General features: G+C 44.7%; 1 protein-coding gene and 1 long non-coding RNA gene across 2 annotated transcripts in view; one reads left to right on the forward strand and one right to left on the reverse strand.

Moving 5' to 3' along the window:
- The window catches only part of CRY2 (cryptochrome circadian regulator 2), a 95,625-nt gene extending 83,734 nt beyond the window's left edge, over positions 1-11,891 (forward strand). Inside the window, exon 12 of the mRNA XM_082270008.1 lies at positions 11,272-11,891. The gene's annotated coding sequence lies outside the window, so the exon portion shown is untranslated. The remainder of the gene's footprint in view (positions 1-11,271) is intronic.
- The window catches only part of LOC309565207, a 1,884,446-nt gene that overhangs the window by 1,699,267 nt on the left and 159,248 nt on the right, over positions 1-25,931 (reverse strand). The gene's annotated exons all lie outside the window — the stretch shown is intronic.

Below are 25,931 nucleotides of genomic sequence, written 5' to 3' on the forward strand. Positions count from 1 at the left end.
GATTAAAAGAGGTGCATGGAAGCCAGCCAGCCCCCAGTCTGATGTACTCACCCTCCAGTCTGCCACCAACCAAGTAGACCTGTCTCATGATATATATAAAGAACAGGGGTTTAGTTGACACTCATTAGCTTCCATGCACCTCTTTTAATCCTTTAAACTTTCGTACTTCCTGTCCCAAGAATATTTATTGTCTCCAGAACAGGAAGTGAAGAGATTTTTCCAAGTGGTAACAAAGATTGCTGTACAGTACCTCTGTTTTAAATAGAGTAGAGGGTGGCTAGAAACCACATCAACATATTATTGCTGTCTGTGTCCCTGCTGCAGATTTTATCTGACTTTGTCTGGATGACAACAGTGTCACCTGGACACCAAGCGAGGGAGAATCTCCCCAGTATAGCCCAAGACAACAACACCGAAGAGGTTCCTACCTTTTTCTACTTGATCTAAAACCAAAATGTTCTCTTTGGGCTGGTGTCATCGTGCTTTTCTTCATTTCAAATGGGTTTTGCAACAAGGCTATGAGGATTTAAAAAAAAAAACCCTCTTAAAAGCTGGTCAAATGTAGTTCAGAAGGAAGCTAAATGAAGGTCATATGTACCGGTCAATGAATGCTTCAAGGGTTGGTTCACCTTTTTGCTACTTTACAATAAATCTCTCAGTTATTAAAGCTATTGATGTCAATCAGCAGGTGCATAGTCTTTTACCTTAAAGTGGTTGTAAACCTCAGTGCTCCTAATTGAGACAAGTACACACTATAGAGGGATATGCTTTGTTCTTTTTTCTCTTTCGTTCATTGACGGACACCGATCCGGATTCTTCCTAACCATTGGGTTATACTGCCCCCTACAGGAGTAGGACACTAGGCAGGAAAAAGTTTGACTACGCCTATGAGAAGTCCCAGGGGGTATACACCCACACTCAGCTATAGGCACTCCGTTTTTTTCTGCCTAGTCAGGAGTAAGGACCTAGTTCCTTGCTGGGATCTCTGGTCCTGGCAATTTTTTTTTCCTTTTAAATAGATTTTTTCCTTTTTGTTATTTTTTTCCTGTGAGAATCTACTGTCAACTGCCCGGACGGGATAATTTAGATCCAGAGGGTCTCCCCAGTCTGGCCAGTGAGCGAACGCAGGCCTCAGCTCTGCACTAGGTCAGCCGCAACATAGCCCCACTGGACGGGGGCTGGCCTGCGAGTTAATCGTCTCGCGAAGGTACGTGCGAACTGGCCTCGGCCTGAGTCGCAGCGTTCCTCCTGGTTATCAGCCACCCATATCCCAATGGGAGCGGTGGTCTGTCAGGAGCGGTGCCCACCCTGTTCTTGGTATGGTAAGTAGTGGGGTGGACGTGGGCCCTTCCCTGGGACCGTGTGACCCCCGAGTTCCCTCCCAAGCCCTCTAAAAGTTCAGGGGTCACTGTGGATCTTCAGCCCCCCTCGCCCTGGGTGAGGTTATGAGCTGGCTTTTGCCACATGCTCTTAAGGGAGGCTTGTTGGAGTTGCTGCTGACCGGCTTTTGCCTAATGCACAACGGAGGGGGGGGGATTGAGCAGGGTTCCCCTGCCAAACGGGGGGTGGTGACTTGGACAGGGATGTTCTCTGGGCTCCCTGCTACAGTTGTTAGGCCGGGGGAACTAGATGGTTTAGTGTCCGTGCCTCACACGGTCAGATTTGGCCCCAAATTTAAGCCTACTGGTCTGGAGCTATGTGGGGCGGCCTCAGTGAGGGTCGCTGAAGCCACTTCCCTCCGTTTGTGCATCCGCTCTCCTCTCCATTGCCCCTGGGTGATCGGCTCCGCTGAGGCTTGTGGCTGGGCATCCACAAAAATTTAGGCCTTTGGGGGAGTGGTTAGTCCGCCCCGCAAATTTCTGCCCCCTGCAAATTTCTGAACTATGAATAAAATAAAGTGATTATCTGTGACAAAAAGAGAAAGCCGCATACACAGACTCCTAGAAAATCCAAAACAAAATGTGCATAAACATTTAGGTGAATGTTGGGAACATTAAGAAAGGGTTTCCAAACACTATGACCTCTGTCATAGGAACCCTCATAATACATTTGTTGTCGCCATTGACACATTTACTCTCCACTGGAGAGGATCCAAAAGGGAGATTTCTCCTATCGAAATACGGTGGATATACATTTTAAAAACACGGTTTAAACGTGGAGTGGGACATTAACTGCTTTATTATTAACAGTTAATTATCTTCTTTTGTCTTGTTTTTTTGTTTTTACTTAGGGCTCTTTTACACGGGCGGTCCGATCAGATCCGCCTGTCAGTTTTTTAGGCGGATCTGATCGGATCCTCCATGCAGCTCTATGGGGCAGCGGATGTCAGCGGAGACACCTCCGATGACACCCGCTGCCACCCGCATCCGATCCTGTCCGTGAAATCTGGACGGATGGAAACCCTATTTTTCCATCCGTTCAGTAATCGGATCGGAATGGATGAGAGCGGACAGGCGGTCCACTCTCATCCGATCCCCCATAGAGGGCAGCGGGGGCTGAGACACCTCCCTCTCCGCTCTGCAAGCGGAGACGGAGCTGTCATCCGCCGGCTCAGCGGGGATTGCGGATCGATCCCCGCTGAGCAACACGGATCCACCTACGGAGGCGGACCGTGTGAAAGAGCCCTTACACATTTTTTATTTAATTTGCACTTTGTAGTATGGAGTTCCTTTGATGTATTCCTTTTATTATATGGTTGTTTGTTAAACCGCATGCAGGGGTTTTGGAGTTGCTGCATCATATTTACAGAACCTCTTTTTATATTCATTTTTATAGGATGTGTCATTGTTGATTATATTTTCTCACCACTGGGTGGGGCACTTCTAAAACTTACCACTTGGTCTGCGGACATATAATGTGTAGGGAATAGTTTGAGCTATATTAGGTTAGGGGTTCCTTTGTGTCAGTATTTTGGACCTTTTTTCTTTCTGCTCCTGTGTGTTATCGTTGTTTTTTTCAATATTTTTGTTGTCTCTCATTCGGCTCTAACACTTTTTCCCAAGTGGCCTCGGATATCCGACATCACATCCGTCCTTTCTTGTGCATATGATGCGGCACTTCCGGCATCAGCGATTGCGGTTGGGCGGCATGTACGCTGCCTGTTTTACATAGCGGGGGATATAAATGGGCGTGGAGGTCAAGTGTGGCAACCATGCCCCAGACGATGTCAACCTATGATGAAACGCGTTGGGCGGTGTCAGACGTGACACCACACCCCCTTTGCCGGCTTCTCACTGCTTTTGTGAATGTGGGACGCCGCGGACTCTACCTACATCAGCGGTTCTTGTTATTTTGGACGTGACTGTTTTATCCTCAAACATGTGAGTGTAACCTTTTTAATAAACCTGCTTTTAATAATATACAGTATTATGCTATGTGCCTCCTTTATCCCTTTCTACCTATATAGCCTTTATGCGTTCCTATATGATAACATCTTGATTCCCTGAGGATTAACTCCTGATGTTCCTGCATACCCCCTCTGTCAAGCGTTTGTGGCTTTTCCATTAGGTTCGATGGCCATACCTTTCTGGTAAGCAGCCACTTTGTATGTTCCCATCTCTCGGGTGATCACCTTTCTATCCACGGTGTGAAGAGTTCGGACATTATCCACATGCTGGGACTTGTGGTTCTTCTACAATTTTTTGCACCCCTCCTTTATGAATTCCTTTCTCATCTAAGGATTCCTATATGGACTGTATTGAGTTATTGTCATACTCTTTATATTGATTTCAACAATTTTATGGTTTTTAGGAATTCCTTTCTCATCGAAAGACTTTTATATGAATTGTATTGAGTTATTGTCCCGCACCTCATATTGATCTCAACATTTCTAGATATAGCATCTACCGCCTTTGGTATTTCGGCCGCGGCATCCTTATAAGGATTCCATATAAGGATTCCCTGCCTAAAAAGTGGACAGTCCCACCTGTAGTGGACTCGCCGGTTTCCATATTATATAAAGCTACCCTAATTCCGGTTGTGGAGTCCTTGGCCTTTAAAGATCTGGTTGATAATAGAGCGGAGGCTCTGGCCTGCCATATGTTTCACTATGGCTGGTTCGGCTTAGGCTGGTGTCGCAAACTCTGACGAGTGGGCTAAACTTTTACGTCGGGACCTGAAGGGGAAACTGCTTCCCCCCTGCCTTTGCGGAGCTGGCGGATCAGTTGATCTAGGGGCTACAGTTTATCTCTTATGCCTCTTTAGATGCGGCTCCTTTTGATTTTAGGCTGTCTGTATCAGCAGTGGTCCTTCGGCATCTTCTCTGGCTGACAATGCTGGTCTGCGGACCAGAATTCTAAGAAGGCCTTATCTGGCCTTATCTGATCTCCCCTTTGTGGGGGATCGCCTGTTTGGAGCTTACTTGGATGGCCTCATTAAGGGTCTCACATGGAGGAAGAGTAATCCTCTTCCGAGGGCGAGGAGCCCTGTAGTAGATGTGGCCATTCTTCTTGGCTCATAAGAGGCTTTTTTCGACCCTCAAGGGATAAAAGTCCTTCAGGGCCTCCCTCGGAGGTTCCAAGAGCACCTGGTCTGGCAAGCCACGAGGGGTTCTTCCAGTACTGCAGACAAGGCTTTCTCTGCATGAAGGGGCACCCTCACCCGTATCTGGGGTGGGGGGATGTCTTCGCTGATTTTCGGATCTGTGGACCTCTCTGGTACAAGTCAAGTGGGTCCATGAAGACATTTGGCCTAGCTATAAGATCGAGTTCCGGTCTTTTCCTCCAGGAAAGGTTCTTGTCCCAAGATTCATTACTTCATGCAGTGATTGTCTCTGTTCCGGCTTCGGAGTGTTTTCAGGGGTTTTACTCAAACCGGTTTACAGTTCCCTGGAAGGAAAGCAGGGTATGTCCAATTCAGAACCTCAAGCGCTAAACTGATTTATCCGGGTACAGAAGTTCAGATTGGAGTCCATTTGCACGGTAGTGGCTTCCCTACACCTTGGGGGATTTTCTCGCTTCTATCAACATCAAGGACGCCTACCTTCACATTCCAATATGTGCCGGTCACCAGCGCTTCCTCCGCTTTGCCTTGGGCGAAGAGTATTATCAGTTTGTGGCGTTTACCTTTTGGTCTCGCTTCTGCTCCTCGGGTCTTCACAAAGTGTTGGCCCCGGTGCCAGCATTGTTGCGTCAGCGGGGATCACGGTACTGGGGTATCTGGACGATCTTCTTCTGCGAGCAGTCTCTGTGATCTCTGAGGGAGTTCAGTTGGTTTCTGAACCTTCAGAAGTCTGCTCTGGTTCCATCCACAAAACTAGACTATCTGGGTGAATTCGGCCTCAGCCAGAGTGTTGCTTCCTCTGGAACAACTCCAGAAATTGCAGGAGGCAATTCAGCTTCTGTTGTCCAGCAGATGGTCATCCCTCCGGGCTTGCATGCCGGTGCTGGGCAGAGGTGGTTCAGTTTGCACAGTTCCACACAAGATCTCTGCAAAAAGAAAATGCTGGTGAAATGGGACAAGAATCCACAGTCCCTAGAGCTGGCTTCGTTCTCCGGCACTTCGACAGAGAAATCCTTCTCCCCCTGTACTGGGCATTTGTCACCATGGCTGGCAGCCTGTCTGGGTGGGGAGGTGTCCTCGGCACAGCTTGTGCTCAGGAGGTCTGGACTCAGGAAGAGTCCAGACTGCCGATCAATGTTCTGGAACTCCGAGTGTTTCGAATTTGTCTGGATCATTGAACAATTCATCTTCAGGGGTGTCCGGTACTAATCAGACAATGCCACGGCCGTGGCCTAGGTCAATCACCATGGGGGCACAAGAAGTGTCCTGGCGGATCGGGAAGTAGCAGGCATTCTAAGGTGGGCAGAACGATTGTTCCAGCTCTCTTTGCTGTACACATTGCATGGAAGGTACAGAGGTTTGTGGCATGGTCTCGAGATCCTTTTGGTCGACGCCGGGACGCATTAGTGGCTTCTTGGCGTCAGTATTGTCTGATTTAGGCCTATCCTCCTCTCAAACTTGTGCCAAGACTCCTGTGCAGGATCGAACCAGTAAGGGATTCCGGTCTTTCTGATGGCTCCAGACTGGCCTCGCCGGACTTGGTAAGCCGATTTGGTATGGCTGCTCCATGGAGATTTCCTCTCAGGGAAGATCTGCTGTCTCAATGACCAATCTTCCATCCTGCTTTACAGTCGCTGGTTTTAAAGGCTTTGCTCTTTGAAAGCCAGGTGCTGAAGGATAGAGGTTTGTCTGAATCAGTGATTCCCACGCTGTTAAAGGTTAGAAAATCTACCTCTGGGAAGATCTACCATCGTATTTAGAAGACATACATTGCGTGGTATGAGTCTTTTGGGATTCTTCCTCGCTCCTTTTTTGGGGCTCGGATCTTTGCTTTCCTCCAACTGGGGGTTGAGCAGCGCCTGGCCTTGAGTAGCATCAAGGACCAGGTTTCTGCCTTAGCGGTTTTCTTTCAACATCCATTGGTCACAATTTCCTTGGAGTGTACCTTTTATCCAGGGAGCTTGACACTTGGTTCCTCCAATGCGGTCTCCATTACCGCCGTGGGTCCTCAAATTTGGTGTTTTCAGTTATCCAGGAATCTCTGCATTTCCTGGATGGGGTTCAGGCAATCAGGATGTACCTGGCAGCTACGAAGTCCTTTTAGGAAGTCAGACTCATGATTTGTACTCCAGGTTGGACCTCAAAAAAGGGTTGGCCTCTGCTGCGACTATTTCCAAATGGATTAGACAGACAGTGACTCAAGCCTATTCAATTAGGGGTCAGGTTTCTCCTTTCCCTGTTACACTCTACTAGGGCGCTTAGTGCCTCCTGGGCCTTCTGCCATCAGGCTTCAGTAATGCAGGTTTGCAAGTCGGCCATCTGTGCACACTTTTACAAAGTTTTATAAAGTGGATGTGTTGGTATCTGTGGGTGCTTCTTTTGGCCGCAAGTTTCTTGGCCGCAAGTTTTCCTCATGTTTAACACTGCTTTGGGACGTCCCAATGGTTAAGAAGAATTAGGAGCTGTTTCCGTCAATGAACGAAAGAGAAAATGGGATTTTTGACTTACTGTAAAATCAATTTCTCTGATGTTAATTGATGGGCACAGCACCCACCCCTCTGTGGAGTTGGCTTTCTTCTGACACTGCTTGTAAAACAAAACTGAGTGCCTATAGCTGAGAGTGGGTGTATACCCCCTGGTCCTGCCCATAGGCGTAGTAAAGCTTTTTCCTGCCTAGTGTCCTAATCCTGTAGGGGGGCAGTATAACCCAATGGTTAAGAAGAATCGGAAGCTGTGTCCATCAGTGAACATCAGAGTCCCTTCAGACAAGTTTTCCTTAAAGCAAGAAAAAATGGTGACGGGAGGGATCTCCAGCTGATTGACAGCCTCAGATCTGTTCCTGTTGTCTGTGTGAAGGTGGGGGCGTCTCTTCCCTCCAATCAGCTCTCAGAGCTCTCCTCGCTGAGCTCTGCAGAGTGTAACTTCAGCTCTCAGCCCCCTTTTTTTAAACTCTCAGACAAGCTTTATAAATTCTGGACTTTGAATTTATGTACAAAGAGAAGACTGCAGAGAGCCAGGTACAACTTAAGTAGGAGGATTTGTTTAATCTCTGTGTATCATCTCAGTCCAGTCACTTCACTGGATATACGTAAGGGTTTATAACTACTTTAAAGGATGAGATCACCTTTGGGAACATGTAACATGTTTCCGCTCCTGCTGTCTCTGGCCGATCCCCCTTTTAATTGTGACAGCGGGCCAGGGATCGTCTCTCCCCTCCCACCTGCTATCACATTTTGAAAATAATACAGCGGTGTGGGGCTCAGCCCACACGGTCGTGTTATCCATTTACAGAATTCTGTGAATGAATGAACTTCAAGTACCGACATCCTATGCAGCTAATGGCTTGTAGTGCTCAATGAACTACCAGGACACTGTTGATCGCTCTAGTAATTCATTGTTTCGTCCTGTCATTCAGTAACTGCCTGCCTGTGCTAGGGATGGACCGATATGGTTTTTTTCAGGGCCAATACCGATATTGTGGTCACTAAGTATCGGTATCTGCCGATATTTTGTACATTTAATGTTTTGAAAAATAAAGGCAATTTTGACACAAATCTGGTACTGAACATGTGGGATAGGTCTTTAGCTGTAATGTGCGGTCTTCCCTTACCCCCCTGCCTGCCAGGAATCCCGTGTGAACCTAGTTAAGTGTCATTAAAATCCTAGAATCCACTTTATTAGTGTTTTATATAATGTCCAGTGTGTGTTTTTGTAATAGAATAGTGGGAAATACCTTCATTACATCGCTGCTCCGGGCTCTCCTCGCTAATCTCCCACTCTGCTGTTTTCCCCTCTCATAACTGTCAGAGGAGGATCTCAGCCCCTCCCCTCTGCAGTGTACACAGAAGCGCCGGGTATTAGATTAGAATAGTGTGAAATACCTTCCGTTACATCGACGCTCCGGGCTCAGCTAATCTCCCGCTCTGCTGTCCTCTCCTCCCCCACTGACAGCGGGGGGTCACGGAAGGGCCAAGGGCGATGTAATGAAGGTATTTCACACTATTAGATTACGAAAACACATACTGGACATTATATAAAACAGGGAAAGTGCATATCGGCCCTCGATATATCGGCCTTACTGATAACCGATTGATCCCTAGCCTGTGCAAGGTACAAATAGACAGCTACACAGGCAATCTGCAGGAGTCTGAGATTGCATCCACGATACTTGCAATGCTTTACAGGCTCCAAAAAAAATAATAATAATAAATGCACATTTTTTTACCTGCAAAAAGACGTGCATTTATTATTTTTTTAGAAAGGTGAACTTATCCTAATAAAAAATGCACCTAGGGCTGTTTTTCAGGCTGTGTACATATGATCTGGCACTTGAGTTTCGTGCGCAGCTATAAAGCTACATATTCTAGAATATAATATGTGGGAGTCAGCATGCCTAGACAGGAGGGGCACAGGGAAGTTGTGTATTGAGAGCATTGTGTGCGCACAAATGGGGAGAATGGAGCCTGTTGCATGCTGGGAGTCGATAGTAAGACGTGATCAGATTGCCTGTTGCATGCTGGGAGTCGATAGTAAGACATGATCAGATTTACTCCTTAAAGGGGGAATTCCAGGTTTGAAAATGTTACGCATAGTTGCATTGATCCAACTCGGACGAGTGTAACTGTGTATGTCTGTGCCAGACCTGGCTGATGCCCCTGAAAGCTGTAAATTACTGTAGTACACACCACTACCCCAATGATCTCCATTTGTTTCTGGGTCCCGTGCTGAGTGACTGCCCTGATGCATTCTGAGCACAGAAGGTCGGCTTCCCAGCACGGGCACTGTTCAGAGAATGCTTTGCAATTTCTGAAGGAATGAATGCAAAACGTTCTCTGATTGGACAGGGTGGAGAGGTGAGGTGGGGATGTTACACTCTCCACCTTGTCCAATCAGAGAATGCTTTAATGTATTCATTCAAAATGTGCAGAAAACATTCTCTGAGTGGCATCCGTGCCAAGCAGCCGACCTCCTGTGTTCAAAATGCATCATGCGGGCCGCTCAGCATTGGACCCAGAAGCTAGGGGAGATTACTGGAGTTCGTTGTACAGGGATTTCCAGCTTCCAGGGGAATCGGTCAGGTGTGGTATATACATAGTTACATTCGTGCATGTTGGACCAATGAAATAATGCATAATATCTTCATACCTGGAATTACCCCTTTTAAGGAGCTAATCGAATCACGTCTTACTATCGACTCCCAGCATGCAACAGGCACCCTCACTGCATTTGAGTGCACATAATGCGATGACCTGTGTTCACAATTCAAAGGACCCGGAAGCAAGTAGCTATCCCTGGAGTAACGGTGTCTACAACAGGGAGTTACAGCTTCCAGGGGATCCCACAGGTATTATACATAGTTACCAATGTAACTATGAAATGTCAATGCATGGAATGCATCTTTAACAGACCATTCAGGACCATCCAGGATGGTTCCAGTTACACAGAATGCAAGATGAATTATTCTACCCTGCACAATGATTTCTAACCTACAGGGGCCCTTGACTGCAATTCATGTCTGAACTGACAGTGTTTACACCTATGCAATCCAATTCATGTCCGAACTGACAGTTTGTACTGCGATATGCAAACTGATCTGGGGATGTCGTTAACTGTGTATTGACACCCCCAACGATTGGCATATGGCAATGTGAACTGCCTGCGCGTTGAGTGCGATGCGGGAACCCGCAGTGGATTCGCAGGGTTCCCGCATTGCATATGCGCGAACCGGGACTAAAAGTGAACTAACCTTTTAATGATGTAAAACTATTGCCAGCGACAGTAATCCAAAGCCCTTAACATGATGTAAGAGATTTGGCACATCAGAGCGTTCCCTTGTGTGCTTATTTTTGGTGGTGCTTCGGTATTACTATGCAGGGCTTGTATTTACTAATCTTGGCGGTCACATCTGCCAGCAGATACTGCAGTATTATAATAACTTTTGGTGCTGGCACTGGATTTGTGCTGTGAAGCAGATATGAAGCCAGACTCCAGGCAAGAGATGATATTGTGGGTGATTTGTACCATAACAGCTCAGCAGAAGTACTATTTGCCAAGAAAGAAAAAATGTCTGCAGAATGAATCTTGTTTGTAATGTCGGTGATAAGGAGCTGTCAGCTGTATGGCACTGATCAGATTATTGGGAAATGCAGTCGCAGACTTGGCATGCAGTGGCCAGCAGGTGGCAGCTTTCTGCTTGTTATATTTGGTTATACAAAATCATACTAACCGTTAAAAAAAAAAAAAAAAAAATCATGTTGCCCATTGCTACAAGACAACCCATTTAGTTTATTTTTTATTTTTTTTTAAAGCTGGACAGCAGCTGATTAGTTGATTTAGGCAGCAAGAATTACATTTTTATTATAAGGTTCTTTCCAGGTATTAGTCACAAAAGCTTTTTCATAAGGTAGCACAAGGTGAAAGACCCACAGCTGCCAAATTTGAAATCAGCGTGGCTGTGCGGGGAGCATGGGGATCCTATTAGCCATATTTTCACAGGATTTGCTGTTTTCTGACATTACATTTGGATTATATTAGGTCAGGGATTCTTAAACTACGGCCCTCCAGCTGTTGCAGAACTACACATCCCATGAGACATTGTAAAACTCTGACATTCAGACATGACTAGGCATGATGGGAATTGTAGTTCCTGAACAACTGGAGGGCCAAAGTTTGAAGACCCCTGTATTAGGTGAACGTTTTAGCTGAAAATAGCACTTAGCATAACTTCCATTTTAAATCTACATTGACTCTTTTGCTTCTCTTTCCTGACAGGCGATGCATGCATATTACAGAAGATCCTGGATGTAATGTCCTCTGCCCAGGCCCTGAGCGACACTACTGCCTGACTGGGACCGCAATAATACTGGCTACATGATGGGACCCTTGTATACGCAATGGGAACTGCTATGGACTTTGTTGATAATCTGTGTATACTGATGTATAGAATATTTTTAGCAATGTTCCACCTCTCACCCAGCCATGTCTGACTGCTAGAACTGCGATCATAAGATCATGTCGAAGAAATTCTCACTGTAAAGTTGCTAAAAGCTAAAGCATTCATTTGAAAGCCTGCTCTTTAAAGAGAACCACTCAGGTCATAAGAAACCTAGGTGCTTTGTACTCGGGCATAGCTCAGTGTGTCTTCCTGCCAGCCTTCTAACCAGTGAAGGGGGCTGTATAGCATCTCAAATGGAGAATCTCAAATAAGGATGTTTGTGGGAGAATTGGCCTCATGCAGCTTCCAGGGCTTGCTGGGGATGTCACCGTCCCAAACTAAGCCTGGTTTGTGTACATGCAACTAGGACTTGACAGGACCCAAGGACTTGTGTACGCGAGCATTGACATTTGTTTGAAGTGCGTATCAAATGCAGGTCCCAGGTTATCTCAGTGCTATAGTTTATGGTAGGATTTGCACGGATTTTGGGTTCAGCAGGTCCTACTATGTTGCTTTAGTATTGCAAGGTGAACGCAGCTTTTTGCTGCTGTTTGCACTTGGACGCATCCGTGTTAGCAGCACTGTGCTCAAGTCAGCATTTCACAGAAAGCCCTTGTACATAGGTGCTAAAGATGGACCAGACTTCAGCATAGTAAACAACACAATATGCACTGCGTCCTCCTAGGGCTCATGCACAGGGGTGGAGAAATTTGCAGAAGGGTTGACAGGCATACTGTGTACAAAATCAATCATTCTGAAGTTGATTCTGTACCATCACTGCCTAAGGCAGGGATTCTCAAACTACGGCCCTCCTGCTGTTGTGGAACTACACATCCCATGAGGCATTGTGAAACTCTGACATTCACATACTAGGAGTGCACCGATCCGACTTTTCTTGTCCCGATACCGATATCTGGCATTGTGTATCTACCGATACCGATCCGAAACTACACACATACACAATATGCATGCGGCTGCAGTACAGAGCAAAGCCGCTGCATTGTGTATGGCTCCTCCATTCACAGGCGGAGTGCATCTGATATCACTCCGCCTGTGAGCCGGGCCCAGGGCTATTTTTCAGCGGGAACGTGGGGGAACGCAGTTCCGGCACCTCCAGCACTGACTATTTGTAGTTGCAAGGGGTGCTGGGGTGTGCTGCAGGGTCTATTGATTGGGGGATTCATTCTTGCTGAAGGGGATCTATTTTTTTCATGGGGGTTTTTTGTTGCTGAGGAGGTCTATTATTGCTGGTGGGGGATCTACTGTTGCTGGGGGTGGGTTTTATATTGCGGATCAGTTGTTGCTGGGAGAGATCTACTTTTGAGAGAGAGGTCTATTGTTGCTGGCTAACAGTCTATTGATGCTAGGGGGAAAATATTGTTTCGGGTGGTCTGTTGTTGTTAGGGGGATCTATTTATTGTTGCTGGCGGGGGCCCTATTGTTACTGGCTGCAGGGGATCTATTTTACTGCTTTTCTTGTTATCCTTTCCAAATTCTATACAGATTATTCTGCACCTCAAAATGATACGTAGTTCTTTATTCTCTAAAAGGGCAGTACTGGGAGGTGAGCAGAGGGATTGGACGCAAGGAATGATGCTCAGAGGTGGGTGGGGGCAGAGAAAAGGGGTGACTCGGAAAGGAGGGGGGAGTTCCTTCACCTATTCTCTGAGGAAAAAAAGCCCTGGCCGGACCTATACAGGAAGTAGAGGCTCCCATCCCATACTACTACACCAAGTAAGGGACGGCTGAGCCGGGACTCAGCAAAACCGGATTGGCCGTGGATCGGTCAATTTACCGATCCAGCTATTGTGGCAGTATCGGCGCCAATATCCGATCCTAATATCAGATCGGTGCATCCCTATCACATACATGACCAGACATGATCGGAATTGTAGTTCCTCAACAACTGGAGGACCATAGTTTGAAGACCCCTGGTCTAAGGCCTCATGCACACTGGATGTTTTTACAAATGCTGTTTTTGGTTTTTTGGAGTTTTTCAGCTGTAAAAACGCTCTAATACTCAAAACGCTGAGTTGCCACGTTTTTCAGCGTTTTCAAGCCATAAGCTTTTGTGGGAGTATAGTTTTGCTAAAAAACGCTACTGCAAAACTTGCGTTTTTAACGCAGCATTCTACAGCTAAAGCTACTGGCGTTTTTATAATGTGCAGTGTGCGTGAGGCCTAATTAGTAACTCATTCAGGGCCGGGGGGGGAGGTTTAAACATCAACAGTGTGTAATTGATGCAGAATTCAGTCATTCAGTCATTCGCCACCACATTCTACATACTGCTTATATTTACATCGTGCCCCTGGCCCTGAATGACCAGGCATTTGCTTACATGGTCATGTTTTTTTACTCATTACGCATGTAAACGTTCAGATCCATATAAAACTGTAAATGGTACAGATCTGGAGGCAGCGTATTATACGCCCGTGTTCATGAGCCCTTTAAACTCAATTAAATTCTCTGCCCAAATGACAAAAAAAAAAAAAATCAGCAAAATAAATGAATAGGTGTTCCATGTCTTACCTCATTTTGGTTAATCATGCCCCAGCCAAATAGTCCCTTGTTTCTGCATTTCTTCTGCAGAGGAAGACTGCTGCACTTTGTGTGAAATCCGTCTGTCTATATCAATCTATGAGAAAAGGGCCTTTCCTCCTTGGGCTGCCTGATAATTACCCCAAAAAAACAAAGGGGAGACACAGAACACATATTATTTTCATAGGTGTACGCAGCCTATTGCATTAGGGTGTGCACCCCAAAGTTTAAATACACATGCATGTGTTTGCCTACATGTATATGGCCCCGTACATTACTCTCCCTGCTGGCAAAGTGAAATAGAAGTGTGTGGCACTTCTCTTATGGCAGAGCAGGTCCGAGGGAGATCTTTCCCATCTCCTCACTGGCAAACAGAGCGATAATGCTAATGTGCCCTAGGTGATTAGGGTGTGCCCAGGTACACCCAGCACACCCTGTGCGCACGCCTATGATTATTTTGCTGAACACTGATTTTAGTTTTAGCATTTGAGCCGGGTTTTCTATTGGGCTTTAAGGTTGGGAAGAAACCTGTTTTTCTTTAATTTACAAAGATATTGAACATTTTATTGGATAGCCTAAATCTTTATAAGCTTGTTCCAAAGTATGGTAATATACTTTGTGATGTCTCTTTTGAACAGGCATCGCAATGTATCCTGTACTCAGGATTTTGTTTTCTCACATAAGGCTCAAGCACATGGAAGCTTAGGATTGTACACCTTCCAGATCTGCATTATCTGTGGTGGGTGCGTCCAGGTGTTACCGATTGGCTGCAGACAGGAAAGCTGTGCAAATCAATGACAGGCTGACACTCTATGGGGCTGTCTGTACATAAACCACATTACCTGTTAGGGACAGATCTCTGTACCTGGACATAAACTGTCTTCATCCAGGGACTCCCAATCTGTCCCTAACCAAGAGTATTTGCTGCAGGAGTGTTATATGCACAGGGCTGTGGACCATTTCAGCCTGTCATTGAGATATATATATATATATATATATATATATATATATATATACCTCTATGTGTATATGTGTGTGTATATATAGTGTGTGTGTATGTATGTGTGTGTATATATATATATATATATATATACATATTAGATCTATATATATATATATATATATGTGTGTGTATATATATATATATATATATATATATATATATATATATTGTGTGTGTGTATGTATGTGTGTGTGTGTATGTATGTATATGTATATATATATATATATATATATATATATATATATATTAGATGTGTGTATATATATATATATATATATATATATATATATATATATGTATGTGTGTGTGTATATATATCTCTATGCCCACACACACACGCGCTTCCTGGCGATGACAGACACAGAAATACACTGATCTGGGGGATGTACGGCCCTAAGTGTCCATAAGCCCTAAAATATGCTTTGCTGTAAATCTGTTTATACTGTCGGGATTAAAGGAAAACTCCTCTAATCTACAAATGTAGTGTTGGGTGCAATAATAGGCCTAGCTAAAATCTCTAAAATTTTTCTTGGGTCAGTAATGGTGTTTGCTAAGGGATGCTACCCAAACATGTCCATGTGTGTCTGCATGTTTTCTTAGCTGCAGGTTTTGGCCCATGCACACCTGTGGCTGGGGGGGTTCTATTTGGGATCGACCGATTATCGGCAATGCCGATAGATTGAGGGCCGATATGGACTTTTGCTGAAATATCTGTATGAGCCCCGCAACTGGCCGATATTCCAAATATTGCTCATGTAAGGGTAAAATGATGTCACATAGCAGCATCATTCCGTTTAGAAATGCTATTGAATATGCCACTCACATGTGTACAAATCAAAGATATAAGCAATTCCACATTAGCAGATTGGCATCTCTTACCCACTTGCCGTAAGTGATACCGCTCTGTTCGGCTTCCACTCAATACGGCTCTGTTTCTCGCCCGCTCTATTTCCCACCCGCCCGATGGCGATCTGTCTCTCACCCACTTGCTGTAAGTGATACCGATCCGTCTCTCACCCACTTGCCATAAGTGACACCCGGGTAATACCACTCCATCCGGCATACGATGACGATCTCAGAGGTCACGTGGTCACGCCAGGCATGACCACGCACGTGACCTCAGAGATTGTATGCCAGACGGAGCGGTATCACCCGGGTTTCACTAACAGAAAGTGGGTGAGAGATACCGATCTGCCAGCAGATCTGCTAATGTGGAATTGCTTATATCTTTCATTTGTACATATGTGAGTGGCATATTCAGTAACATTTGTAAATGGAATTATGCCATGTGACATCATTTTACCCGTACATGAGCATCACCACCTAATGGTTGGAGGAGGAGAAGACTAGTCTCGGACCCCGACATAGGATGTACAAAATATCGGCCGATACCGATATGTGATGGCCAAATTATTGGTATTGGCAACGACAAACCAATATCAGTCGATCCCAATAAAGTATCTGTGCGTTGGATCCATGCGCTGAATATATTTGGAGGAAATAGGACCCGTTCCTCCATACCATGGGTTACAGATACATGAACTGGATGGACTGTTGTCTTTATTCAACCTAAACTAATATGTAACTATGAACCCCTTTAATGAGCTGCATTCCGCTAAACACTGAAAACCGCTTAGGCCCCATGCACACAGGCGCGTGAGGCTGTACAGAGTACACTGTGGGCATATTTCCACACCTGGAAAACTGCGGTGTACAGCCGCCCATGATAATGAATAGCCGTACGTAAGTATATGGCGTTCTTGTGTTATCTCCTATACTGGTGTGAATCTGTGCTCGTAATTTGTGTGTCAGGAATTTTGGCACCTGTGCAAGTTTATGCAACTATAGTATATACCTGCATACAGCCATTCATTTAGGCTGCTTTCACGCTGATCTGCTGCAAAAACCCATATATAATTTTTCCATGTGTGTGGTTTTTATAGGACATGTGACCCAAAAACGCATGGTGGGTGTGTTTTTACTGCATTTTCCAATGCTTTTATGGGAAAGGTGTGTTTTTGGTGAGGTTTTTTTCCAAAAATGTTACAGGATTTTTTTTCACCGCAATGGAAGCGCACTGTTCCGGTGTGAACACATTCATTGATTTTAAAGAGGATGCATTTTTCTTGAGCTTTTCAGGTGCTTTATTATTTTTTTTTAATTATTCCAGACTGCCCACCGTGTATTTACGTCGGTACTTTGACGTTAAATACCGGGGGTTCTGGCAGCAGATAGCTGCCAGAACCCTGGTATTTTTTTTAAAGGGCGGGCGGTCCACTTTACCATAAGGGTGGTCTCAGCGGTGGATTCGCTGCAGGATCACCATTTATGGGTGTCAGGAGAGGTGCACCCCTCCCCCCCGCCACTTGCCGGAGGCGTTGGTAGTGGGGAAAACTAACCGGTCCGCTCTCCTCTCCGGCAGGAAGTCGAGTGAGGGCAAGATGGCCCCCACTTGACTCTATGGCCTTGGAGGACCAGAGCGAAGTTGTACGTCGCTTCCTCCCAACGGCCTTAAAGAGCCCATTTCTTTCATCATGAAAAAAAAAAAATGATTTTTTTTTTTACTGTAGATGTGATATCTGAGGTCTGTTTGACCCCAAATCTCACATTAAAGAGGTCTTGTCCTGCTTATTTCTATTACAAGGGATGTTTACATTCCTTGTAATAGGAATAAAAGTGATCAAAATGTACTGTTTTTTTTTTTTTTTTAAAGGACAGTGTAAAAATAAAAGCTAAAATAATAGGAAAAAAAGAAAATGAAAGCCCCCGTTGGCTCGCGCGCAGAAGCGAACACATACGCAAGTTGCGCCCACATACGTACACGGTGTTCAAACGACACATGTGCGGTATCGCCGGGATCGTTGGAGCGAGAGCAATAATCCCAGACCTCCTCTGTAAAGCCCCGTACACACACGTCGAAAATTGGCAGGGAATTTTCAGCCAACGTCCGATCTGCCGATTTTCGGCTTGTTAGTATGATGTTCCGACAACCGACTCCGACTTTTCGGCCGAAAAAAATCTGGTGTGCATACTATAAAATTTTTGTTGGCCGTCAACACAACGGCCGATTTTCCGTCAGTCAGTACAGATTTCGTCAGACAAAAATCTAATGAGCAAGACTGGGCATGCTCAGAGAAGAAAAAACACAAAGAAAGCAAACCAACACATGACATCACTTCTGAAGCAGATTTTTGTTGGGCGAGAAAATTTGTGTGCAGTCTAGGCACATTCCAACCAACAAAACACCACTCTGGACAAAAGTCGGACGATCGGTCGGCCGATAATCGTTGCGTGTGTACGGGGCTTAACTCTAAACTGGTCACCTGTAGAAATTTTTAAAGTGTCGCCTATGGAGATTTTTAAGTACCAATGTTTGTCCCCATTCCACGAGTGTGCGTAGCTTTGAAGCATGACATGTTGGGTATCTATTTACTCGGCGTAACATTATCTTTCACATTATAGAAAAAAAAAAGATCGGGCTTATTTTACTGGTTTCTTTTTTATTAATTCAAAGAAGTGTATTTTTTAAAAAAAAATTGCATTTGTAAGGCTGTTGCGCAAACACGGAGTGATAAAAAATATTGCAAAGATCTCCATTTTATTCTCTAGGGTCTCCGCTAAAAAATATATATATATATATATATATATATATATATATATATATATATATATATATATATAAATGTTTGGAGGTTCGAAGTAATTTTCTAGCAAAAAAAAATTATTTTAACTTGTAAACAACAAGTGTCAGAAAAAGGCCTAATCCTTAAGTAGTTAATGCAAAAGCTCTTGAAAAAAAAAAAAAAACTCCTCACAGTAAAAGCAGCCCTATAGGCAGCTGTATGCGGGTATAGGCTGTAGTTGCATAAACTTACACACGTGCTAAAACTCCTGGGCACACACAAGCTGCGATTACAGGATCACATCAATGCACAAGATTACACAAGTATGGTGCAGAAATAACCCTGTATGGTCCCATGCTTCCCTGTGCATGAGTCCTTCTACTTGGCACACCATGATGGGTGGCTCTAAACTGACCATAGAAGCAGTTATATAAACAGCATGCAGTTGGTAATACCTGTTGCCCATAGCAACCAACCTGTTTCTAACTGGCCCTGTTGCTGCCTGTGTTTAAAAATGTAAACCTAGTTCCTCATTGGTTGCTATAAGTGGCAATCCATTTCCTGCCTTCTTCTTACATCAGCCGCAGTGTCTCCTCCTGGCAGCAATGGAGGGATTCATATCCTATAATGGAGCAGCAGAGCGTGGCTGGGCTGAGGTCAGTCATTTTACATGTATGTAAATTCTACACAAGCTGTATGTAAATATAATGCTGTACCATAAATGTATTTTCAGCTGCAGTCTCTTGTGTTTCTTTTGTCCTTCATGATAAACAGGAATTCAGCAGGGAACTCGGAGAAGGAGGAGAAAATGGAGCTAATAGACTGAGATGTAATATGCAGAGGGTTTCATCCCTTCCCTCCCAGCAGCCAATCAGAATTGCTCTTTCATTGAGCCAAGGGCAAAAAAATTGAATGTGATTAGTTATGACATCAGCCCATTGATGGGTTGACAGTTTGGTAGAAAGCACAAGCAAATGTGACAGCAATCCCGGGATGCTGAGAATGCAACTTTTATTTTTTTATCTTTTTAAACCGTTAATTGGATGGGTTTAGTTCCGCTTTAAACATCATCTAACATTTTTTTAAATAGAAAGAATTGATGGTTCATACCTAGAAAAAAAAATAAAACCCCTGAAAGGGAGAACACAATCTAAAATTTCTGTTATGATGGATTTGAAAACAATAAAAAGCTGTTGCAGAAAATGGGAACTGACATAAGATTTCAATGTCAAGGTTTGCAGAGGAAATGTTCCGGAAATACGCCACAAGAGATCTTCAGAAAAGAACAGACAGTGACACAGAGTTGCCCAGAGGACTGTTTTTTTGCCAATCACGGCTACCAAGTTATAAGGGTTGTAAACCTCAGACATGAAATCTGAACAAAGTATATCCCTCTATAGCAGTGGTTCTCAGCCGGGGTTCCTCCAGAGGTTGCTGGGGGGGGGGGGGGGGGTTCCTTGAGCAACGAGCAATTTCTGCCTCTCAGATAAGTTGTAAAAATACAACAGATGAGTTGTAAAAATACAACAGATGAGTTGTAAAAATAGTCATTATTAGCAGGGGTTCCCCGAGACCTGAAAATTATTTCAAGGGTTCCTGTGTTAACCACTCAAAGACCAGGGCCTATTTTGCGATTCGGCAATGCATGAATTTAACGGACAATTGCGCGGTCGTGCGACGCTGTACCCAAATGAAATTGACGTCTTTTTTTCCCCACAAACTGAGCTTTCTTTTGGTGGTATTTGATCACCTCTGCGAATTTTACTTTTTGTGCTATAAACCAAAAAACGAGCAACAATTTTGAAAAAATTACAATATTTTTCACATTCTTTTATATGAAATTCTCAAAAAAATAAAAAAAAAATGTAAAAATCTAATTTTTTTAACATTTTAGGCCAATTTGTTTTCTGCTACATATTTTTGGTAACAAAAATTGCAATAAGCGTATTTTGATTGGTTTGCGCAAAATTTATTGCGTCTACTATGGGAAATATATATGTAATTTTTAGAGACAATTTTGAAAAAAAAACCCAATATTTTTCACTTTTTTTTTTTTATATGAAATTCCCCCCCCCCCAAAAATGTAAAAATCTAAATTCTTTAACATTTTAGGCTAATTTGTTTTCTGCTACATATTTTTGGTGAAAAAAAACGCAATAAGCGAATTTTGATACGTTTGCGCAAAAGTGATTGCGTTTACTAACTACGGGAAAGATTATGTCATTTTTATTGTTTTTTTTTAACGTAATGGCAGCGATCTGCGATTTTTTTTTTTTTTTTTATTTGTTTGCGGGACTGCCACATTGCGGCAGACAGATCGGACCCTTGACTGACATTTTCGACACTTTTGGGGTTACCAGTGACATTACTACAGTAATCAGTGCTATAAATATGCACTATTACTGTAAAAATGACACTGGCAGGGAAGGGGATAACTTTATTGATGATCAGTGGATTAAATGTATCCCTAGGGACATGATTTTAGCTGTGGGGGGCGTGGCTTGTGATGTAACCACAGAGACATACGATCCTACATAGCAGGACTGTATGATCTCTGCAGTTACATCAGGGAGAATGACAGGCGGCTTTGTTTACATCAGCCGCGTGCCTTTCTCCCTCTCCAGCGGGGGATCGCGAGTGACCGGCGGACATCGGAGCCGCTGTTCTAATATTTTGTCGGACCCATGAAATTTCCGGACCTCGTCACTTCCGGTGATGCTACGTCATAACCCAGCTGGTGCGAGCCCCGGTGCGCATGCGCACAAGACATTTTCAAGGTCCGATGAAATTCTAAGACTTAGCGAACAGCTGATTGAGAGGAGGAGGGGGCGCACACACCGCCATGGGAAAATTGCTGTCACGGGCGAACCAAAGGAGCTGGATACCCCAAAATTTTATCGTAGGTGGGCAAGACCCTTCCCTACGGCTGATAAAAATTTGGAGTCTTGGGGATGAAAGGGCGCGGAGCAGTGACCCCAAGAACCAGGCCTCCCCCCGCCATAGACTCCAATGTTAAACCTGGTCACCCCCCCCCCAAAGCAAAATTTGTATATCAACTGCTATGCATCATTTCTGTCTGCTTCTTTGTTCCTCTGCTAGCTGCATGAGCTACTTCTGACAAGTTCTCCTGCCACCAAGAGGTAAAAAGGTATCAGGAGGGATCTCCAGCACACAGCCTGTGATTGACAGCCTCAGCTCTGTTCCTCATAGGATGAAAGGATCATATGATCAAGTGCATAAATGTGACAAAAATGAAAAGTCCATAATTCACTGGTGCAAAAAACAGCAAAACATGATATCTCCAAAATCCACAGGTGCAGTTTGATAATCCCTCCACCACACAAGTTCTGCTCTAACCAGACGGAAATAATGGAAGTGCCAATCCAACTCAAAATCACTCAGGTGCACTGTAGGTGAAGTCCCACTATCCACTTGTGAGCACTCAAAGCCTCTTACCAGACAACAATATATAAAGGCCAGGATCATCTGATGGCAAATATTACTTCTCTTTAATAAGATGAGAACAGATCCAGATAGTCCAGAGCAAGGATCAAACCATACCATATATTGCTATGGGAGAAGAGTATACCCAGGGGAAAAAATGAGGAGGCAAACGATAGTGCATTACCTCTAAACAGATTTATTGCAAATAATAGACATGCACTTACAGTTCGGATGATTTTAAGAAGCGATATACATGAACTTGTAGAACGCCGCGGCTGCATGCAGCGCAGACAGGACACGTGACGGTGCGGTGCCTCCTCTGACACGTTTCCTTACAAACGAGCTTCTACTGAAACAGGAGGGTCTTGATCATATGATCAAGGGTGTAGGAACCCACACAAATCTGGGGGGGGGGACAGCATTTTTACTCGCCAGGTATATGCTTTTTCAGTAAACTGCGAGAGAGAGAGTGTGTGTGTGTGCAATACAATTAATTCATCGAATTTGTTTATTATATCCCACATAACCCACATAGCATTAATAAAAATTAACCCCCAAATGAATCCCATGGCATTAATAAAAATTAGTGCTGGTGCTGCTGCTTGGCTTGCTGGCTGGGCTGGCATATGCTTGCTGCCAGTGCCTTGCCTTGCGCTGCCGCCGGAACCTCCTCACTGTCCGGTCCCGGTCCCCGACACACAGTGGACAGACTGCTAGGTAGTCAGTCAGTACTGTCCATGTGACGCCACTCCCGCATGCGCTTTAGGTCTGGCCGCCTAGGCTGGGTGCTTGGTGCGCGCCGCGCACTCTCCCTATGCTGGTGAGACGTCTTGCATGATGCCACTCCGCTGTGCACGCCCCCCTCCACCCGCCTGCCAGCCTGTGTTTGTAGGACAGAACAGGACCCCCCAGGGCAAGACAGGACCCCCCAAAGACAGGAAAGGACCCCTCAGGATAAGACCGGACCCCCCAAAGGAACAGGACCCCCAAGGACAGGACAGGACCCCCCAAGGAACAGGAAAGGACCCCCCAAGGAACAGGAAAGGACCCCCAATGATTGCAGAGTGCCAGCCACAGCATTGCCCCTAATGAATGCCAGTGTTGGGGGTAACTAGTTACAAAGTAACTAATTACAGTAACTAAATTACTTTTTTTGGTAACTAAGTAAAGTAACTAGTTACAATACTAATATTGGTAACTACACTACTTTACTAGGCTATAAGAAGTAACTACACTACTTTACTAGGCTATAGGAACGCGCTTTCCTGCGTTACCCAAGCCGTGCGATACAATCGTTATTTCGAAGAATAGAGAGGGATGAAGTTTATGACTTTTTGTTGCACTTTATGTTTATTCTGTTTTTTCAGGTTTTGTTCTCATGTTTCCCAAAGCCTGTGTTCATACAATAAACTCTATGCAGAAAGAGTGTCATGTATCTTCTTCTACACGGTCAATTAAGAAAGAGGAAAGTAAAGTAATAAGTAGTGAAGTTACTTTTTAAATGCAGTAACTAGTACAGTAAAACCTTGGATTGCGAGCATAATTCGTTCCGGAAACATGCTTGTAATCCAAAGCACTCTTATATCAAAGCGAATTTCCCCATAAGAAATAATGGAAACTCAGATGATTCGTTCCACAACCATTTATTCATAAATCCTTCAGTTTATAGTCCATATAAAAAGATTATAGCATTGCGATAGGTTATATAACCATAAAATGTCCATCCACAAATAGCCGCTTCCACAAGGGGATTAGAAGCAAAATCCAGCAGGAGCTACAGAGTATCAAAGAGAAGAGAGGCGCCTCTAAGTGTAGCAATATGGTTACATTTAATGAAGGTACAACATTTAGCAACTCACATGGTTGATGAATAAAACAGGCACATCTAAGTATGCAGGCATCCGGGGTAAAGCTGTCCACATAGACCATCTTCTGCACCTCCAGCTGCCAGTCTGTAATTCTGACCGGGAAGACCACCCTGCAGTAAAGCAATCTGAAAGCGTGGGGCAGCATGGAAGGGATGACGTAGATGGCGGTGCGGAGGATGGTCTATTTGGACAGCTTTAGCCTGGATGCCTGCATCCTTAGATGTGCCTATTCCAATCATCAACCATGTGAGTTTCTAAATGTTGTACCTTCATTAAATTTAACCATATTGCTACACTTAGAGGCGCCTCTCTTCTCTTTTATACTCAGCTGTGACTTGAGGCTACTTGTATATCAAGACATTGCTTGTATATCAAGTCAAAATTTATTTGAAAATTTTGCTTGTCTTTCAAAGCGCTCTTAAACCAAGTTACTCTCAAACCAAGGTTTTACTGTAAAGTAATCTCATTACAATTTACAGAAGTAACTAGTAACTAGTAACTAGTTACATTTTTTGAGTAACTACCCCAACACTGATGATTGCAGAGTGCCAGCCACAGCATTGCCCCCAATGATTGCAGAGTGCCAGCCACAGCATTGCCCCCAATGATTGCAGAGTGCCAGCCACACATTGCCCCCAATTGCAGAGTGCCAGCGATCCCCCCGCACTTACCTCTCTCGCAGCTTCTCTTCAGTCCCCGGCTCCATGCGTCTCCGAGTCTTCAGTCCTCCCGCGGCGCCTCCTCCTCGTCCAATGGCACGGTGTTTGCCTTTCGGCCAATCAGGAAGCGGGAGGACCCGCTCCCTGATTGGCCGGGAGGAGGATCCGTGTGACAATAGCAAATTCTCATTCGCTATTGTCACAGAATGGGCGGGTCGGGCGCACTGCTGCTCCCTGGCCGCCACGTCTGCGGCTGCGCGGTCCGAGCGCGGTACATTCAATTGTACTGCGCTCGGACGCGCCACGGCTAAACTGGGGGGGATTTCAGCATACCCGTCCCCCCCGCATTATTTCCTGGGGGGGATGTGTCCCCCCCGTCCCCCCCGGTTCCTACGCCCATGCATATGATCCTTTCATCCTATGTGTTTTCAATTTTTTATATACAGTATTGACACACAATATATATTTTATATTAGCGCACTAGATTTTTTATTCACTTATTACATTCCAATTGCATAATTGGACCTTTAGTAGCAGCTTTTATTTATATATTTTTTTCATTTATCAGCTCTGTTCCTGCCTGCTGTGTAAAAGGAGGGGTCCTACCCTCCCCTTCAATCAGCTCCAGGGCTGTCTTTAATATTGATTGGACCCTGGGCACACACACACTCAAAAAACTTTAACGTGGTTCTAAAGATTTAAGGTTTTTTTTTCTTTCATGCATTTTATGCATGAAGGCAAAACACCTCTGTCCAGCAGCCCTCACCTACTCACCTGAGTAGCATCTTGATCTAGTAAAGAGCACAAAACAATGAGAAGAGAGAGGGGGCGGAGCTAAGATGCAGCTCTGGAATGAGCCTGCTTGGGTGCCTCCATTGTAAGCTGCTTACTCTGGGCGCACTCGGCAGGAAGGAGGGGCTTGGAACGCTAGCGGGGGGAACCCGAGACGTGGAGAAAAACCATTACACAGAGCAGGTAAGTATAATGTTTGTTATTTAATTTCTTTTTTAAAAGAAAGCCTTTCAGAATCACTTTAATAATGCAACCATAAGGAACTGATCCACACTCACTGATTGGTCCAGGCTCATTGATTAGTTGCTAGAGGTTACTGCACATCCTTTCTGCTCACTAGTTGGTTGCTAGAGGTTACCACACATCATTACACCTCACTGATTGGTTGCTAGGTTACTGCAGATCAGTACCGCTCACTAATTGGTTGCTAGAGGCAACTGCACACCATCACAGCTCACAGATTGGTTGCTAGAGATTACTGCGCACCATTACCGCTCACTGATTGGGTTGCTAGAAGTTACTGCATATCATTGCTGTTCACTGATTGGTTGCTATAGGTTACTGCACATC

The sequence above is a fragment of the Pelophylax lessonae genome (genome assembly GCF_965119305.1).
Source record: "Pelophylax lessonae genome assembly, chromosome: 10".
Taxonomy (NCBI): Eukaryota; Metazoa; Chordata; class Amphibia; order Anura; family Ranidae; genus Pelophylax; species Pelophylax lessonae.